The 15,923-nt window shown below is 44.0% G+C and overlaps 1 long non-coding RNA gene across 1 annotated transcript in view; it reads right to left on the reverse strand.

The window, feature by feature from the left end:
• LOC129058930 (uncharacterized) overlaps positions 1 to 15,919 on the reverse strand; it is a 28,083-nt gene extending 12,164 nt beyond the window's left edge. The window contains exons 1-2 of the long non-coding RNA XR_008524381.2: positions 15,855 to 15,919; positions 9,912 to 9,972 (exon numbers count right to left, since the gene is read on the reverse strand). This is a non-coding gene — a long non-coding RNA (uncharacterized LOC129058930). The remainder of the gene's footprint in view (positions 1 to 9,911; positions 9,973 to 15,854) is intronic.
• Between the last annotated feature and the right edge of the window lie 4 nt (positions 15,920 to 15,923).

Genomic DNA, 15,923 nt, shown 5'->3' on the forward strand with positions numbered 1-15,923 from the left:
CTATTTTTCCATCTCCCCTTCTAGTTCATTTTGGGTCTCCAGAATGATTTTAAAATTATGTTTTCAGAATATATTATACTGATTTACTGAAATGCTAAGCCAAAGGATGGATCCTGTCTTTTATGGTTTAAATAACATAAATACTGCTTGATGCCTACATGGTTATCTTTTCTCATTCTGTCCCTGCATTTGAGCTCTGAGTTATTTGAATCAGCAGTGCTTAGATGTGCCCTTTTGCCTGTTCAGACTTGGTTAAGGACATGTAGTAGCTGTCTGTTTGGTTGACTCCTTGAGAGTGTGAGAAATATGGGTCAACTAAATGTTATCTGGCATTAGTGCAGATAAGCTACTGTTGATTTCCTAATGCTCATTCATTCCTAAAGTACAATAGTATTCTCGTGTGACTTTCAAAGAAATTAATTTAATATATGAATTCCACTATCACTTCATCGATAATCACTTTTTAAAGCTTAAATATCTTTAGGCAGGAGGATATATTATAACCAGGTGAATGGGTAACTGCAGGTTTGCTGTGTCATTTGTCTATTTAATAGGTAGCTGTCTCTCTAGGTACTCCAGGGTACCTCTGTGAATGGAAGCCACTGTTGGGTGACGTAGCATTTAGGACTGTGATCAGGAGGCTGACTATACTGATCTATAGCCTTGCATATGATAGGCCTTAAACTGTATTAACACATTTACGTAAATGTTGACTGTACAGTTAGGCATTGTTCCTGGGGTAGTGCAGAATGTCTTGAATTAGCTTTTGTGAGCAAGAAAGGTATACTGTCAGATGACATTACTGAAAAATTATAGATTGTGGGTATATAGAGCATTTTTAGTAAGAATGCATTGTGCAGATTTACCATATAACATTTAAAGAGCTTTAATGGATTTTAGGAACCAATAATTAATAGCCTGTTCTTAGAAAGAACGACAGTTTCACCAGTTCTTTATTAGTTAGTAATTTGTCCTTTGTGACCTCACTGTTAGATTTATGAAGATTTTTTGATACATACATATTTGCTTTCTATGGCTCCAGTAAAATATGGGAGAATTGGGTTTTCAGTAATGGTTTTAATATGTATAGCAAGTAGGAATTAGAATTGTATTAAAGTGAAAAAGTTTAAATTGACATCTTAATCTCTTTTTAAGTTTTAATAAGATGCATAGAGCAGAGAATTTTATTGTATTTTTAGATATATGCTATAATTCTTGACACCATTAGACATTTTGCTTTTTTAAAAGAAAAATTTAATTTTTAATTTTTGTGGGTACATGGTATATGTATTTATGGGGCACATGAGATTTTGGTAGAGCATACAATATAGACACTTTGCTTTTAATATGTAGAACAATTTGATCGTTATACACCGGCTACTTTTAGTATGTTTAGCTGCAGATGCTGAATTTGAGCTTTGAATTTAGTGAGGAGCAAGTGAAGGGTGGGAATGTGAGGATCCTGGGAAGAGGAGCCTCCAGGTCCTGGCTCTTGTGGACCGTGGCACCTTGTCTCCATAAAGTGGGGTAATTGAGTGCCTCTCTCAGGGTTTGAGGACTAACGAGGGTTACTTGTAGAACACTGTGGTTAGCACATGTGAGATACCCAATAAAGACTAGCACTTCTATTTACAATATTCTATTCTATTCTTTTTGCTGACATAAATTGTGTTGATTTTTTTAGAAACTTAACTAGCCTCTTTTTTTTTTTTTTTTTTTTTTTTGTGGCCAGACTTGATAGAACTATAATAGTAGTCTTTCTAATTCTCTGGCTTAGTAGGGTTTTTTGTTGTTGTTGTGTTCTTGATTTTTTTCCAATGTAAAAACTGTACACTTAGCAAAATGCTAAAATATTCTGTCTTCTTAATTTGGAACATTTGAATGTAAATGTGAAGAAAACTATTATGATATAGCCTTGAGTTTATGATGCCATAACTAGGGGAATTTATATATATCTGAGTTGATCTAAATATTTTCCCATTCTTGAGGGAAGTCCAGCAAGCAGACATGGGCTAAACACTTCTTTCTAAAGGATGCTATAATTGAAATCATGGGTTGCATTTCACCAGGAGCAAATCAGTTTCTTTGACACCTCTTTAAGTTGCAATGTTGTGGTGATTATCTACAGATTGTTTACATTTGCTAGAACCTACAGTTGACTATCCAGCATAATATTTTTAGTCTTCACTGAGCACAAGGAGATAGTACTTAGGATTTTACGAATTTAAGGTCACGAAAACCTTATAATATGAGAGCAAATAACATATTAGCATAGAAATGATCTCTTATGAGGAATATTCAGTTCAGAAACTCGATTATTAAATAGGTCTGGGAAATGATTTGTTAATATGGTTGATAGCCAATGTTTACTTTCCACTTTTTTTCTTGTTCTGAGGAAATGAAAATTTCTAGAACAGGATTTCTCATGAAGCACACAGTAGTACATCAGAAGTGCCAAGGCCAGTGATTAAAAATGTATGGATTTTACCCTAAGCCTACTCAATCAGAAGCTGAGGGTGAGGCCAAGACTACATTTTTAACCAACTCACTTGATCATTCTTAAACCCACTAAGGTTGAGAACCATTATTTTTCTATGAAAGCTGTGTTTTAGAAATTAGATGGTTATAATTTTAGTTGTAGGTTCATAAGCTGTTCCCTTGGATGCAATGAAAATTGATGTATTTTTTTTCTTTAAAAATGACCCTAACTGGTGGTTAATTACACATGCAAGTTGCTCACACTTCAGTAAATCTGTTTAAATGATGGTGAGCATAATTGTACCCCAACTCCCTCTCTGCACTGCAGCATTGTAGCAATGGATCCCTTAGGGCCACATTTCAGCCCTAACAAGATTATGTTCAGCCCAGTGGGAGATAGTTGGTTATGTATGGGCTTTGCTGGTAATCAGCCATTCTAGTTCATAAATGTCACCTTTTCTCTGGTGTGTGCAGTCAGACTGAACTCACTGCTCAAGATATGAGGTGTAATGTGTAGTTATCATGGTACGGATGATAAATCTGTCCCACAACATTACTATAAGTGAAACTTATGTTTACCCGCTTGTTATGTTTTAAGCAGTAAAACAAGGCAAGTTTGTTGTTTGTGCTTCCTGCCATCAGATTTATGACTGAAGACTTCAGGGACTGTTTTTCTTCATTTCTGCATTCCTGTTTCCTGTTACAGAGTGAATATTATTCTTTCAAGTGATATTTCTGTCTACTGTTCAGATAGTAAAACTGGGTGGAGCCCAAACTGGAGGAGTGGCCAGCTTGCTATAAACGATACTTGTGATTGTCAGCATTTTCATGATACTGCAAAACTTTCTAACCTTGAGAATATGTTACTTCCCTTTTTCCTTTCCACTGCTTACTTTGTCCTGCCAAATTGTTGCAGGAAGAGATTCAAGGATTAAAAATATTTATGGGCCTGGCGCGGTAGCTCACGCCTATAATCCCAACACTTTGGGAAGCCGAGGTGAGTGGATTGCTTGAGCTCAGGAGTTTCGGCAACATGGCAAACCCCATGTCTATAAAATACAAAAATTAGCTGGGCGTGGTGGTGCATGCCTATAGTCCCAGCTACTCAGGAGGCAGAGGTGCAAGGGATTGAGCCTGGGAGGTCAAGGCTGTGGTGAGCTCTGATTGTGTCACTGCACTCCAGCCTGGGTGACAGAGACCTTGTCTCAAATAAATTATATGTATGATATATATACATATGTGTGTGTGTGTGTATATATATATGTATACATATATACACACATAGGTATACATATATACACACATATAGGCATACATATATACACACATATAGGCATACATATATACACACATATAGGCATACATATATACACACATATGTATACATATATACACATATATGTATACATATATACACATATATGTATACATATATACACATATATGTATACATATATACACATATATGTATACATATATACACATATGTATACATATATACACATATATGTATACATATATACACATATGTATACATATATACACATATGTATACATATATACACATATGTATATACATAATGTATACACATATGTATACACATATGTATACACATATGTATACATATATGTGTATATATATCTCCTTGTTCTCTTGGGATGGAAGGTTAAGATCTAGCGGCAGAGTGTAGATAGCAAAGGGGCTGGCTGAGACCATTGTTCTGGGGCCCTGCAAGGTGTAGGGCCCATTTTCTCCACTGGAGAAGGAGGAGACTACCTGGCCCAGGTAGCAGGACACCCAAGTGACCAGTTCAATGGACACCTTTCAGGCTGGTGTAGTCAGGCATATCAGATGCTGCGGAGAAACAGCGGGATGGGAAATTGCCCGTTACCTCTGAAAAGCTGCTTGTCGGTTGTGACCCTGATAGAAACTTGGAGGCATGTTGAGGACAGGATCCCTATTGAAATGGGTGTAGAATGGATGTGAGGTGAGTTAGTGGAGGCCAAGTGGAGGCAACTCTGGAGGATTTTGCCGTGAGGGGCACAGAGATGGAGTGGTGGCAGGGGAGGGAAATGGCACCAGAGAACTTTTTTTAAAAAGAGGGATGATACTAGGCATCTTTATTCATCAATATGAGTGATCCACCAAAGAAGGAGAAATTGACCATTCTAGAGTAAAAGGAGATGTGTTGAAAGAAATCCTTGAGAAGGCTAAGAGGGCTAGGGCCCAGTGACCGTTGCAGGGATCAAGCGTAGGGTGGAACATGACTTTCTTCCACCCTAATGGGAGTCTTTGGGGACAGATGCTGGTGGGTGCAGCACCGGGTGGCAGGTGTAGCATTTTTGCCTCGGAGAGAAGTGTTCAGGTCTTTATGGAGAGTGATGAGGAGAGGAGGTAGAAAATAGGTGTCTCAGATTGGAAAGTGAGAGAATTATGGAGTTTTAGGATCAGAGGGATAGAAAGAAAGAGGCTATGACCAGAGAAGAGACATTGGCAGTCTTAGGGAGGTGGTAAAGTCTCTGATGACAGGTGTAACCATGGCAGTTGGCAGCTGCTATTGGTGTGAAGGAGAAAGTCACTGGAGCCAAGTACATTCAGAGCTGAGTGGCTGGGGTTTTGGATGGCTCATCTCTGTGGCTGGTAAAGTTGCAAAAGCAGATGGAGATGGTAACAGTGAGTTGGGTCCTGAGGTCACCCGTGAATGAGGAGGTATCAGTGGGGGATTGAGAGGGGAAGGAAAAACTGTGCTTCTGAGACTCTTGGTACCTTGAAAGACCCAGAGGAGGGTCAGGCACCTACCTAGTCAGTTAGTAGCAAGGCTGGGATCTAAGCCCAGGGGGACTGGACTGCCCTGGAGGAGCTCCTAACAGACACCTGTGGTTAGAAAAGACATGGGAACAGGATAAAAAGACTAAGCCAACCTGCAAGCATGGCCACTGCCTTTGAATCTCTGTCTACTGTAGGTTAGTGCTCCTCACACCTGGGAGGTAAGATTAAGGGCTCTAATGGTGGTGGACTTTTTAATTTAATTTAATTTAATTTTAGACACGATCGTGCTCTGTTACCCAGGCTTCAGGCTGAAGTGCAGTGGCACGAACACGGCTCACTGTAGACTTGACCTCTGGGCTCAAGCAATCCTCCCGAGTAGCTCAGATTAGCAGCACATGCCACCATGCCTGGCTAATTTTTTTTTTTTTTTTTTTTTTTTTTTTTTGGTAATGACGGGGTCTTGCCATGTTACCCAGATTGGTTTTGAAACCCTGGGCTCAAGCAGTCCTCCCACCTCAGCCTTCCAAAGTGCTTGGACTACAGGTGTGAGCCACCACACCTGGCCGCCTTTCTTCCTTTCTTTTTAACCCCAAGGCAGAGAGAAGTGGTCATTTCCGATTATTTTAAATCTGGAACCAGTAGCAATCCCCAGGTGTTCTAGGAAGGGGGTGTTTATGGTTGCTGTCCTGTCTAATTTTGTCTTTAGTGCACTGTTGGTTACAGACACAATTATGTGTGTGGCACAGGGAGGAGACAGCCCAGGATGACTGCGTGGAGAGTGGGCCTGAGCAAGCCCCTGCTCAAAGTCCAGGTCAGGAGGCTGGGTGAGGCGGGATGAACTGAACAGTCAGTTTTCTGCTCTGTGAAGGTGCAGTCCAGGGCCTTCCTAGCCCTGGGCCGATGTGGTCCATATCGCCAAACCTTTCCTGGGTGGTCTGAAGATTTTCTTAAGGGGAACTGCCCAGTCCAGGCACCTCTGGTCATTTGGGGAATGAGGCAGGCAAGTCTCGGCTTGGCCTCGGTTCCCAGGCCCCTAGGAATTGGCACTGGGCTTCAGCTGACTACTTAGCAGATCCAGTAGGGCCTAGACCCAGCTGGACCTGGGAGCCTCTGGAGCTGCCAAATTGTAGATGAAATTCCTGTGTGCTTGGCCAGACAAGAGGTTCATGATCAAGGGTTACTACCTGCACCTGCCTCCGCCCCTCCCCCAAATTCTTCCTGTTTGCATTTGGCTTTTTAAGGTTCTCCTATGCAGAATTGGTTGTGGAAGAGAAATAGCATGGGAGAGATTGCAAGGTGCTTTTTATATATATTCTCACAGAATTCTCTGAACAATAAACTCTGCAATAAAGGGATTGCTCATCTTATTTTACAGAAAAATTGAGAGCAATTCGGTTTGACATGTCCCAAATCACGCAGCTAGTAGGCAGAACGGCCTGGATGCAAAACAGGTGGTCTGACTCCAGATAAGAATAATTGCTAACATGATTATTTAGTAAGAGCCAGAAATCATGCCAAGAACATTCCATGGATAACTTATCTAAACCTCATCACAGTCCTGCAAGGTAAGTGCTATTATGATGAAGAACTTGAGGCCAAGAGACGTTTACTAAGTTGTCCACAGGAATTACACAGGCAGCAGTGGGACTGGGATGGGAAACCAGGCAGTCTGGCCACAGGACCCATGCCTTCGGCCACTGCGCATGTTGCCTTTCTGGGGCCTGGATCCTTTGGCCCCCACCTGCCTTGCCCGTGGCCACACTCACAGAGCTCGGTCTTCCTGCAGTGGCACAACTACGAGTGTCTGTGTGGCACAGGCCAGCAAGGATGGCCAGGCTTGCATTCGTGATGAGCTTTGTTTTTCTCAGAGGTCCTACATTCGTAGCCACCATCAGCTCTGCGGAAACAGGCTGTGAGGAATGATGTCTGGTAGACCTTGGAGCAGAACCTGGGCTTCTGACCCCGTAGTTTAGTGTGCTTTCCTCCAAGACAGTGCTTGTGCAAAGCCAGTGTTACTTATGCATTCTTTGTCACCTTAAGAGAGTTTTTTTTTTTTTTTTTTTAAGACAGAGTCTCACTTTGTCACCCAGGCTGGAGTGCAGTGGCACAATCTCAGCTCACTACAACATCTGCCTCCCGGGTTCAAGCGATTCTTGTGCCTTAGTCTCCCAAGTAGCTGGGATTACAGGTGCCTGTGACCACACCCAGCTAATTTTTGTATTTTTGTTAGAGATGGGGTTTCACTGTGTTGGCCAGGCTGGACACCTTAAGAGATCTCTTGTGTGTCTTCAGATCTCGCGGAGACAGCTGTACTCTCCCCAGAGAGGCTACCAGCTTACCAGGCTAAAAGAAGGGAGGTTTCCCACTCTCTCTCTCTCTCTGTGTGTGTGTGTGTGTGTGTGTGTGTGTGTATGTATGTATTAGGGTCTTCCTCTGTCACCCAGGCATGATCACAGCTCACTGCAGCATCCACCTCAGCCTCCTGAGTAGTTGGGACTACAGGTGGGTGTCACTATGTCTAGCTAATTTTTAAAAAAAAATTTGTAGAGATGGGGTCTTGCTTGACACCTAGGATGGTCTTGAACTCATGGACTCAAGCAATCCTCCCACCTTGGCCTCCCAAAGTGCTGGGATTACAAGTGAGAGCCACCACACCCGGCCTCCTACTGTATTTTTGCCATGTTTTCTGTCCCCTTTCCCAGTTTTTCGGGATGATTTTGCATTTTGTTGGTCTATCGACTTCCATTGGGTAAAGCTTTCAGGGGAGATGGTGTGCTTGGGGAGAGGGAGAGAAATTATCTCAAGAATGAATACATGGGTGAAGCAGATGGCAAATTTGTCGTTTGCAATAGAGAAACTATTAAAAAATCAGAGAATGCTAAGTCCTGAACACTTTGAGGAATACTGTATGACTCTCTGAAATACAGACCAGCAAAGCACACATTTAGTCCATTAATTGGGATCTAGGAACTATGATAATGCAGTGTCAAGAAAATAAGTGTTTTTATACCAAATAGAGCATCACAAGCCAAATATCCTATTTATCCATCCAAGATATAAAAGGGACTTGATGGGGTGAGACAGTCTTGGGATGGAATAGGAAATGTAATAATTTAGTTTCCATTTGAGAGATGGAAATTGAAGGAGCAAATTTGCAAATCAACTTAACAATGCAGTTAAAACATGAGCCTTAGATCTTTCATGTTTCTAGTTCAGTACTTTTCACTCCCTATGAAGTGTCAAAGTTATTGCAAGGGCCCATTTGTGTTTAATTAAATGTAACGCTAATCTATAACTAGATTTGCTCTGGACTAGGCAATTGGCAAGTGATACAAACTACCTAGTCCATTGCATTTCCAGAAGCTGAGGGATTGCTGATGGCTTACTGCCAGAAAGTGGTTGAGTAGATGACATTATGCAAATCTTTACAAAAGAAAAGGTTCATGTTCTTTGGGTTGAAACAAGACAGAAGTGTATGAAATGTGTCCACCTAAACTAGAATAAAGATTTGTTGTCATTGCCTTCCTTCTGTCTGCCCCAGAGTCCAATTCAGATGCTTTTCCACAGCCTCCCTTCACTCCTCCAACCACCTCCCCACTTCAGCCCCTGACTAGCTGTCATCTGTGCCTCAATGGAGTTCTCACGTAACCCATGTGTTCACTGAGTCCTGACCATGTTGAGGTCTTTGGCTAAATACATTCCAGGTTTACTACTTGTTTAGCTGCCCCCACCCCACTACCCATAAGGAAGAAAGCATTATTGATCCTTTTGGACAGAGGAGGACAAAGAGGCACAGAGAAGTTAGGTAACTTGCCCAAGGTCACACAGCTAGGGAGGAGTGGGGTCCAAATTCTCAGTCATATGCTGTACATTTCTGACATCTACCAGCTGCTCCCTTTAATTATAGATAACACACATTTCCCTTTTGGCAGGTGAACTCCTTAAGTTGAGGGCAGGCATCCTGAGGTGCCTGGTTATGGATCCTCACTAATATCTCTGCCCTATGGGCAGCCCTGCTCCTTAAATTGATGAGGTGTGTATACCCTGCGTCCTGTTTGGAGGCTCTAGTGCCCCCTGGTGCCTAAGAAATCTACCTTTATCCCCCAGCTGGCTAATGCCACAGCCTCCCCAGCCCATAGCGTCAGGTCAGCAGAGCTGAGCCACCCAAGGTAGGAGGGAGCTGCTCCCCACAGGTTTGACCACATGGGATTCTGAGGGTACTTTGTGGGAGAAGCTGGTGGCAGGTTTCGAAGTGGTGGAAGTGGAGAATGCCTCAATCCAGGAAGCCCAGGCGAAGCACAGGCTTCCCGGCTGAGTCTGGGGGTTGCCGGGCATTACTCCACCAGACCCAGTGGTACAGGTCTGGGCGTGGAGCTAGGAAGGTGTACATCCCAGAGAGGGAGGCCATCTGGGAGGCTCCCCATCAGGAGACTGGGATTCCAGAGGTCTTGACTTGCAAAGTTGGAGGGTGGTTGGAACCCTCTGCAGAGGGCAGCATTTTGCTTGTTTGTGCTGTTCATTGCAGGGCCAGCTTCTTGGATGGCAGATCTGTACAATCATGCAGGGCCCCGAGCTTTGAGGGCCCATGTCTGAGGGCCTGTATTAGTCTGTACATACCCGAGACTGGGCAATTTACAAAAGAAAGAGGTTTAATTGGACTTACAGTTCCACATGGCTGGGGAGATCTCACAATCATGGCAGAAGGCCGGAGGAGCAAGTCACATCTTACATGGATGGTGGAAGGCAAAAAAAAAAAAAAAAGAGAGATTGTGCAGAGATACTCTCGTTTTTTAAAACCATCAGATTGTCGTGAGACCCATTCACTATCATGAGAACAGCACAGGGAAGACCCGCCTCCATGATTCAGTCATCTTCCCCCGGGTCTCTCCCACAACACATGGGAATTATGGGAGCTACAAGATGAGATTTGGGTGGGGACACAGAGCCAAACCATAGCAGGGCCTATGCTTGGTTAAATGCTCTTTGGAAATAAATGAAGACTAAGTGAGAATAGGCCAGGGCTCTTTATTCAGGGCTTGCTGTGTAGCAAGAGATAGCCACCACCACTTGCATTTGGCAGAGACTCAAAGGCAGGCAGAGGAGTGGGGAAGCTTTATGGGGGAAGGGGAAAGGCTTCGGATGTGCCCTGATGGGAGGCTGTTTGCCTGGGGAAGCTGGAGGCTTCTAACTAGAAGTGGGGCATCTTATATAATTGTTTCAGGGTGTGTAATTGGCTTTTTTTTCAAGTTGGTCTTAAGTTGAAAGCAGGGACAAAATTTAGGGAAGGCTGGGTGCGGTGGCTCATGCTTGTAATCCCAATACTTTGAGAGGCTGAGGCAGGAGGATCATTTGAGGCCAGCAGTTCGTGACCAGCCTGGGCAACATAGACTGCATCTCTACAAAAAGTTGAAAACATTAGTCCGAGGTATTCAGTGATCACACCACCTGCACTCTAGCCTGGGCAACAGAGAGAGACTTTGTCTCAAATACGATACGATACGATACGATACGATACGATACGATACGATACGATACGATACGATACGATACGATACGATACGATACGATACGACACGACACGACACGACACGACACTACAACACTACAATACAACAATACAATACAATACAATACAAAATACAACACAACACCACAACACAATACAGGAAGCTGTCAGTTTTTTGTTTTTGTTTTTTTGAGACAGAGTTTCGCTCTTGTCCCACAGGCTGGAGTGCAATGGTGGGATCTCGCCTCACTGCAACCTCCGCCTCCCGGGTTCAAGCGATTCTCCTGCCTCAGCCTCCCAAGTAGTTGGGATTACAGGTGCCCACCACCATGCCCGGCTAATTTTTGTATTTTTAGTAGAGACGGGGTTTTGCCATGTTGGCCAGGCTGGTCTTGAACTCCTGACCTCAGGTATTCCGCCCGCCTTGGCCTCCCAAAGTGCTGTGATTACAGACGTGAGCCACCGTGCCTGACGAAGCTGTCAGTTATTAAAGTCATGGATGTTATGGGTTGATCATTACAGAAGCCATTTAGCTTCCTAGGTTGTTACTAGAGATAACAGCCTGACTTCCTAAAGAATGACGTATAGCAGGCTGGCTTCCTGGGCTGATTACTGTAGATAAAGCATTGGTTTCCTGGGCAAGTTGTGAATCAAACCTGTTTTTACATAAGGTCTGACCATTGTCCATTTGTACACTCAGTGTATACTCAGTATCACTCTGCTGTCACCGTCTTGAAATTCTAAACAAGAGGCCCTGCATTTTCATTTTAAGCTGGGCCCTGTGAATGACAGCCATTCCTGGGCTGACCTTGGCACTGATAAAACAAGGAAACTTCCCTGACACTGTGGCTTTGGGCAGACGCCTGATCCACCTGCAGTTCTCAAGCTTTTACTTAGAATGGGAGATTATTTGTCACCAAGTACTGAGGGCCTCCTAGCTGCACCCAGATGCACCTCCAGGGCAGGCAGGGGCTGTTTTTTCTCCATCTGGGCATGGCCAGGGCCTTCTGGGCAGTGTGGGGACTCAGAGAGTGCAGGTTGAAGAGTGCAATGTCTATCTTAGGCCAAATCGCACTAATTCAGATCCGATTCATTTTACATAGGGAAGTTTTGATCTATTTTTCAAAAAATAAAAAAGGATTTGCCAATCAAATGTACTGTGTGAAAAGTTTTCAGGGACGAGCAATATTTAATGTCAAGAGCAAAACTTTCCAGGACCTGCAGAGCACCATGTGACACAAACCCATCATCTCTTAAGTATAAAAATCTAATTTCAGTGCATTCTTTGCTGTTCATGAAGTGGCTCTTCAGCCCTCTACTTGGAGACTTAGCCTAGTCAAGGCACCCCGAAATACTCAAAAGCAAGAAAACCAAATCCTTTTATGGTGATTTGCTAATTGGGGTCCCTGAAAAAAGCAGCAGAGCTTTTGCAGCCCTCAGACTGAAGTGCTTCTGTTTTTCTCGTTGCTTTCCTAGGCTTCCCAAGTCAATCTAGCACGTGTGGGTGCCCAGCCTTCCCTGCAGCACTTGCTCCCTCCCTTCCCTCCTCTGGGCCAGTCCCTTGGCCAGTGCATGCCACCTCCCTGCTCTAAGGCTACTGCTTTACCCCACACCCCAGCCCCAACCAAAAGCTCTGGAGACAGACGCAGCAGGTTCTGGGGCCACTTAGCAGCTGTGAGACCTTAACCAGGCTGCTTAATGTCTCCGAGGCTGATTTGCCTCATCTGTGAGATGGTGACAGTGATCCTACCCTGCGTAGCATCCAGGTGAGAGCGAAACGAGATGATAATGAGATCATGTTTGTGTAACATGTGCTGGCCCAGATTCACATTCAGGAACTCAGCTGATGCTGTCACTCGCTTACCTATTAGCTCTACATAGGCATCCTCACATCCCATTGCTTTGGTTAAATTTTTCTTTCTGGTCAAAGCAAGTTTCCGTCTTGAACTATCATCTCTGACATCAGCTTTCGCTTTGAATCCCCTCCAAACTCTCAAAGGATGAACAATTTTCTCCATGGAGTGTATTCAAGAGAATATTCCCCAGGGGCCATTGGCAGCTGCCAAGGATGTCTTTCCCCAACTTTTGGAAAAACAGTGATATGGGCTGGTGTAAGTGTGTGTCCTCCCAAGGTGGCTGTTTGCAAGGGGAAGGGCTCGCTGGCAGGCACGGTTCTGAAGGAGTGTTTTGGATGAAGTCCCTTTGCTGTCTAGTGGTAGCTGTAAGGCAGAGTGTTGGGGAATGGCCATGGGCACAATAGATAGTGCCAAGCACTAACCAGCAGCCATGTGCACTGCACCTCTCTGTGCCCCCTCGTGTCTTTCCTGCCGGGAAGCCCCGTGCCGCCATCAGTTTGAAGACCCTTGCACCTGGCTGGCACCCATATGGGTGATGCATGGGACAATGCGGTCACGCCACTTTGGCAAACACTTGGTGCTCACCTTGGTTCACAGTAGCCAGAGAAAAAACAATAAGTGCTCACTAAATGCCTTTGCGGCCCTGGAATGTAATTTTTTAATAGCTGTATTTAATGACTGAGTTGCAAAATATCTGAAAATTTAAAAAGTGACTCTAGGAGGCCGGGCGTGGTGGCTCACGCCTGTCATCTCAGCACTTTGGGAGGCCGAGGCAGGTGGATCATATGAGGTCAGAAGTTCGAGATCAGCCTAGCCAACATGGTGAAACCTCATCTCTACTAAAAATACAAAAAATTAGCTGGGCATGGTGGTGGGTGCCAGCTACTCGGCAGCTGAGGCAGGAGAATTGCTTGAACTCAGGAGACAGAGGTTGCAGTGAGTACAGATTGCGCCATTGTACTCCAGCCTGGGCAACAAGAGCAAAACTCAATCTCAAAAAAAAAAAAAAAAAAAAAAAAAACTCTAGGAGCCAGAATAGGACAGCTTCACCTTCCTACTAGAACTTAAGTACTTCAGATTTATTATTATTATTATTATTTTCTTCTTTGTTTTCTCTGCTCTTTTTCTTTGGAATTTGTGTGAACTGATTGTCCTTTTAAATAATCTTTTCTCTCCTATTTTTGCTCTATTTGCCTTTTCATTCTATTTTCTGAAAGATTTCTTCAACTTTTGTCTTCTAACCCTTTAATTTTCATTTGTTCTAGCATATTTTAATTTTCTAGCTTTTCCTTGTTCCTTGATTACCATTACTATTTTCGTCTTCCTTCTTGTAGATCTTGTTGTTTCATGGATACAATATCTTGTCTCATATTCCTAAAAATATGGGGGATTGGTTTGTGTGTGTGCTGTGTTTAGTTTTTATTTTCATTCATTGCCAGGTTCCTCCAAGTTGTTTTGCTTTTCATGTAAGAAATTTACTTCAGATATCTAGTGATATTTGCTCATTTTTAAGAGGCAAGTACAACAGATCTGACTGGGATATTCTTTGCATGTGAAGAGGCTTGTTGTCTTCGGGCCTCACTGTAGTATAAACTGGCTGGACCATTATGTTGGGAAAGTCCTTTATCAGTTAGCTATTGCTGTGTAACAAACAGCTCCAAGCCTTAGTGGGTCCAAACAACAACTGCTTATTATTTCTCAAGTCTGTAGGTTGGTTGGGTGGCTTGTGATCTGGCCCACACATGTCTAATTTCAGCTGGGCTCATTCATGTGTTGGCTATCAAGTGCCGGCTAGCTGGGGCCTGGGTGTTCTAGGATGGCCTTGCCTAGGACATCTTGGCTTTGTTCTATTTGGCCTTGTGGATTTATGTACTTTAAAAAAAATCCTCATACCCTCATTTTAGTGAGATTTTACACAAGGTAGAGGTAAATACGTATGCCTAATCTGCCATTACAATTAACTAGAAGTCTTGCAATTACTTCATTTTTTTTTTCTTATTACAACAAGCAAGGAGGAACTGGCTGGTTGAAGAAATTAAAAGGAGAACTGTGTGGTTGGAGGCAGAAGTGTAGGAGGAGAGTGGCGTGTGATGAGGTAGGCAAGGGCTAGATCATGCAGCACTTTGCAGCCAGGTTGAGGATTTTGTATTTTCCTTTTTTTTTTTGAGACAGAGTCTTGCTCTGTCACCCAGCTGGAGTGCAGTGGCACGATCTCGGCTCACCGCAACCTCTGCCTCCTGGGCTCAAGCTATTCTTCTGCCTCAGCCTCCCGAATAGCTGGGATTACAGGCACATGCCACCGTGCCTGGCTAATTTTTGCATTTTTAGTAAAGGTGGGGTTTTGCCATTTTGGCCAGGCTGGTCTTAAACTCCCGATCTCAGGTGATCCACCTGCCTCGGCCTCCCAAAGTGCTGGGATTACTGGTGTGAGCCACCATGCCTGGCCTGTATTTTCCTTTAAGGGCATTAGAAAGCTATTGAAGCAATTTATGAGGAGCAGAGAGATGATCAGGTCAGCATTCTCTAGAGACCTCTGGGCCTGCTATGAAGACTAAATTGGGAGAGTCATGAGCAGATATGGAGACACCCGTTAGAAGCTATTGTAAGAGTCTAGCCAACAGATGGTGGCTTGGTCTCAGGTGAGGGAGGGAGCAGAATTGAACAGGTGATTGGGTAAGGAGGTTGGGGGAGAGAGATTTCTATGCCTCCCAGGTTGAGAGAGTTTGGCAGGATAGTGGACAGAGATTTGTTTTGTTTAGTAGTGGGGTTGGGGACAGAAAAATATCCAGCTTGAATGTGGACACATTGAATTGGAGGTGCCTTGGATATATCCAAGAGTAGGCATCTGCTCTATGGGGGCACTCAGAAGATGGGTCTAAATTGGAATCTAAATTTGGAAATCAGCCTGAGTGTGATGAGGTCTCCTGATGAGAGAGCAGAGAGTAGTAAGAGAACACAGGGCCTTTGTAGACCTCACCATAGGCCTCCCAGACCTCCCAGATGCAGGACTCTGGAAAAGGAGTGAGCCCTGGAGAGAAAACCAAGAAGGGGCAGCTGGGGAGGCAGGAGGAAGCCTGGAGCATGGGTGTCAGAGAAGCCGGACACAGGGTTTTCAAGGAGACCTTGAGAGGCCCAGTAAGGCAGGAGAGAAAACTCCCCAGTGAGTAATCCCATCGGGCTGGTTGTGGCTCATCATTTAAACCCAAGTCTCTGCCTCTAGCCATGACGTGACTGTCAAGCTCACCCTCCCAAGTCGCAGTATTTCGATGCCGGCCTGCACCTTGCTTTCATGTGCCTCAGGCTCTTCTGGGTC

This window comes from Pongo abelii, chromosome 3 (assembly GCF_028885655.2).
Source record: "Pongo abelii isolate AG06213 chromosome 3, NHGRI_mPonAbe1-v2.0_pri, whole genome shotgun sequence".
Classification (NCBI taxonomy): domain Eukaryota; kingdom Metazoa; phylum Chordata; class Mammalia; order Primates; family Hominidae; genus Pongo; species Pongo abelii.